General features: G+C 38.2%; 1 pseudogene; it reads left to right on the forward strand.

Annotated features, from left to right (window-relative positions):
• The first annotated feature begins 1,935 nt into the window (after window positions 1-1,935).
• LOC103732855 lies at window positions 1,936-2,656 on the forward strand (annotated as a pseudogene).
• Window positions 2,657-4,920: the final 2,264 nt, after the last annotated feature.

The following is a 4,920-nucleotide window of genomic DNA, read 5'->3' on the forward strand; positions in this document are numbered from 1 at the left end:
TTCTTGGTTTCAGGTAATATAACTTAGAAAGTAAAAGTTATGATGTTTCTTCTTTTTAAAAAGGTATTTTTTAAATTTATTTGCATTTTATGTGTATGCATGTAGGTAAGAGCACCCATGTCCCACAATGCCCAGGGAGGTCAGAAGAGAGCATTGGATTCTCCTCCCCTGGGACAGGAGTTACAGATGATTGTTAGCCACCATTTGGATGCTGGACTCAAACCTGGGTCCTCTGTAAGAGCAGCCAGTCCTCTTATCCAGCCATCTCTGCAGCCCCAGGATGTATATTCCTAAGGAAAATGAGGCTATTCTGTCTTTGTGAAAGTTATTTTTTCCTTCAATGCAACAGAGAAAGAACAATTTTATAATCCAAAATGATAGGAACATCTATCTTGTTACAATCAGGGAAATAGAAATGAAACAAAAATACTACAATATTTCATCCATGAGATTAGCAAAACACGGTAAGCACAAAAGCGTCACATTTTCAAGGATTTAGGAAATGAGAGCTTGCATATTAGTATTACTTTAGCCACAGCCGAATTGAAGTCTAGTTCATTTAGAGCTAGCAGTTCTACCTCACATGCAACTGCTTAGGAGATGAGTGCATTTTGTGGCCTGTAGTAGTAAGAATAAAAGGAAAGGAGAGGGAAGGAGGAGGGGTAGATGGTCCATGACAATAGTCAAATTAATTGTAAATTAATTCTTCCTGCCCCCTAAATGTCAGGTGCTAGAGAGATGGCTCAGCAATTAGGAGCAATGCCTGCTGTTACAGAGGACCTGGTTTGGCATCCAGTAGCTATGTGGCTTTTAACAACCATTTGTAGTCCTGTTGTAGAGGATCCAGCACCCTCATCTTGCCTCCCCAAGCATGGGAGGCCAGTGGTACCCTTGCATGGAGGCAAATACTCATATACATAGAAAAAAATTAATTTGAAAACATGCATTTTAAAAACTAAATTGAAAAGAAGACAGGTTAGCTACATAGTCAGTGATGGAGCAGTTTGACATGTTTTTTAAAAAGTCCTAATTTATAGAAAGTTCTAATCTATATGTCTCTTAGTCACTGTCACTAATTTCTAGCTATGTATATGAAAATGTGGACCTTTTCAACTCACTGGTAGTCTTAAATAGCCCATCACCAAATATAACTCAAAATTAAATTGTGAGTAAAAAGGAAAACGTCCTCAACTGTATTTGTAAGATATTCATAATAATGCCAGTAGAGGTTCATACTTGAAATTCTGCTTAGATAAGTGTATGACGCACCAGGAGGATACAGCTGAAACTTACTGGGCTTTTGTAACTTTTTTTTTTTTTTTTTACTGACCTCTGCAGCATTGCACGATATGGGAGCACTCACGGCTTTTGTAACTTTTAAAAGCGAAGATTAGTGAAAATTCTTTTTTAAAATGATGGCAAAGTATGACTTCAATGTGAGCAATTTTTATTTTCTCTTTTTAGGTACTTAACTGAAGGAAAGACATATATTGTTATGATTTATTATTTCTAGGTGACAGAATGTTTATTCCTGAATATCTTCATCTGCTTTTTTATTTTGAAACTTCTAAACAAAATGTTGATTAATCTTAAACAGAAGGTATTAGAGTCCTGTTAATACCTGGGCATGTATGAAAACTCTAGGATTATAGAAGAAAATGTCCTTAAATTAAGGAAAGACAAACCTATACAGATAAAAGAAACACAAAAGACCCTGGAGGCAGAGGAACTCGGGAGGCGGGAGGTGCAGGGGCCTTTTAAGCGGCCTCCTTCCAGCCCCGAGTCGCCCACTCCAGACCTGGTCCTGTGCTGCCCTGGGGCCTGGCCCTGCTCTGGCCCTGAAGCTGCCTTGGGAACAGCCCAAGCTCATGAGGGCATCATGCCCAGCCGCTGGTGCTGAGCAGAGGGGGTTCAGGGCGCTGGAGGAGGAGCAGAATGCGGTTCAGGAACTCATTCCAGAGTTTCATGAACCATCGGCCCTGGCCAATGGCCGCTACAAACCAACTTGCTGCAAACATGCTGCCAACTGCTACACACACGCATTCCTCGATGTCCCAGCCATGGTGGGCAGTGCCCTCTTCCATCGGCTGTCTGATGACTGCTGAGAAAAGATAACAGCATGGATTTATGGAATGGGCCTCTGCGCCATCTTCATCTTATCCACGGTATTTCACATTGTATCATGGAAAAAGAGCCACCTAAGGACAGTGGAGCACTGTTTCCACTTGTGTGATAGAATGAATGGTCATCTATTTGTTCATTGCTACTTCCTATGCTCCATGGTTAAATCTCCGTGGACTTGGACCCCTGGCATCTCATATGCATTGGTTTATCTGGCTCATGGCAGCTGGAGGAACCATTTATGTATTTCTCTACCATGAAAAGTGTAAGGAGCTCTTTTTCTATCTCACAATGGGATTTTCTCCAGCCTTGGTGGTGACATCAATGAGTAACACTGATGGATCTGAGGAGCTCGCCTACCGGGGCTTGATTTACTGCTTGGGAGTTATGTTCTTCGAGAGTGACAGCATCATTCCGTTTGCCTACGCCATCTGGCACCTGGCAACTGTTCGTGGCCACGGAGGCTGCAGTGTACTTCTACGCCATTTGGAAATACCTTTACTGAAGTCCCACAGACTTTATGCGCCATTTGTGACCAGTCTGTGCTCGGTCTCAGTACTGTGTTCTCTCGGTTGCAGTATTTGAGAGTGGGGTGCGAGCTGAAAGTTGCACATTAAAAAGTGAGCAACTGCACTGACTTAATTCATAATTTTTGTGTATAATTACTGTGAAAGTGTAAAAGCTATGTTCTGAAACTTTCTGCCTCACAACCAACAAATAAGGTAGTGAATCAATTATTCATTTTATTCCATTATTATGAAGGACTCTCAGTAGACTTGGCCAACTGATGTTAACAAACCAGAATTTTGTTTTTTCATTTTACATATTTTACTAGATGATTTTTCTAAATTGCTAGGTCAGATTGTCAAAGTACAATAAGAAAACATCCGTTTTTTTTTTTTGTTTTTTTTTTTTAGAAAAAAAAAAAAGTTGTTTCTATCGCTTTTCCTGTTCACTGTGCGAAGAATCATGGATAGAGCCCAAACTACCATGTTTCATCTTGACATAACAGGATTATTTTTTAAATAGAAACTTTAGGTTTTCTGTAAATTTTAAAAACCTATTCCATTGAAACCCATCTTTATGGCTCCACATCCACCTTGCGAAGTTTGCAGCACGAGGTTAACATTCCACAAACAAACATTATACCTCTTCTGACGGTTTTATTAAGTGTGGAGAATTCACCAATTTTTTAGAAACTGTAGTTTTCTAAACCTTTCTGCCAATCTCTAACTCTGAATCCAGTGTTGCTTTGGGCCTAATATTCTTGACCTGGTTTGGTTTACCAGTGATGGGAAAGTACTTTGATATCATCAACCTTTTCAAAAGACCCAACTTTTCTCCATGCCTTCACCACGTTTTCCCACCAGGGTCTCTTTCAACAGTGGAGGTATATCCTGTCCATATGATAGTGTTGCTGGGTTGGCCATTTGCCACATATTCCTCCTGAGCATTCTGAATTAAAGCGAATAGTTGTGCTGTCTCTTTGGTGCTCAGTGGTTTGATCACTGTGGTTGAGTCATTGTCACTTAGCTCTATTGTATCAATTTGATACTCATTTAAAATTGTGGGACTAAGTGAACATTTATGCCTTTTCACTCCTTAATATACTGGTTCTTTTTTTTCATAGACTATATAAAGCATTGTTTGACAGAAACTTGTGTCAGTAGTCCATGGGTTTTACCTGGCTCAGTCGAGTGGTATTTATACATTATTTCTAGTTTTCCCTCAATGTCTTATATTAAGATTTGTGCATTAATTGCTTCATTAGTTAATGAATCTTATTGGTGTTTTAAGAAATGAAAACACCTTGCCTTTTAGAAAGGATGTTAATATTAGCTGTTTTTCTAGAGATGGGCCTGCTCAATGGAATTTTCAGATTGAAGATATGTTTATAAATTGAATTTCAGTACTGATGTGACTTTAAAAGGGAGTTTATTTTATATAGGTGTATATTCAGGCTCTGATTTTGGTAAATTGTAGGGAAATGAGGATCAGAACTGATATTTTTGGTGAATTCTTCAGTAGGCAAGAGTACCCAAGGATAACACCAACCAGACCACCCCTAAATGCATGATTCTGAACGTCTAGGTATGTGTTGTTTTACTTTGTATATTTTATTTTTAATGTATTAACTTTTTGTGGATTCCATTAAAGTCTGCTCAAAAGTAACACTGTCAAAACCACTTTTATGTATGTAAAAACTTGTGCTGTAGACTAGAATAAAGTTGTTTCTTGAATTGAAAAAAAAAAGAAACACAAGAACACCAATTAGACAGGATGAGAACAGAAAATCCCTACAGCATATTATAGTTGGAACACTAAATGTACAGAGCAAAGAGAGGATACTGTAAGCTGCAAGAGAAAAACAAGTTATGTATAAAGAAAAACCTACTAGAATTACAGCTGAGTTTTCAGTGCAAACTATAAAAGATCAAAAGACCCTGGAGCAAATTATTCCAAATACTAAGTGATCATAAATGTCAACCAAAACCACTGTACCCAGAAAAACTGTCTATCACAGTCAAAAAGGAAAGAAAAATCTTTCATTATGCAAAAAAGCCCAAATGAATTCATGTCCTCCAAACCAGCCCTAAAGAGAATAATTGAAGCTGTGAGACGGAAGAAAAAATGCCTAGTAGGCTACAGAAAGAAAACAAATGAAGGTCTTATCACAGAGGCCCAAAATAGGACTAACAAACATAAAATAAAATGGCATTAACTAATGTACTTCCAATAACTTTATTCAATAACTTAAAGAATAATAATATCCTCAACAACCCAATGAAAAGATATAGA

This window comes from Nannospalax galili, unplaced genomic scaffold, assembly GCF_000622305.1.
Source record: "Nannospalax galili isolate Female #2095 unplaced genomic scaffold, S.galili_v1.0 scaffold955, whole genome shotgun sequence".
Lineage (NCBI taxonomy): Eukaryota > Metazoa > Chordata > Mammalia > Rodentia > Spalacidae > Nannospalax > Nannospalax galili.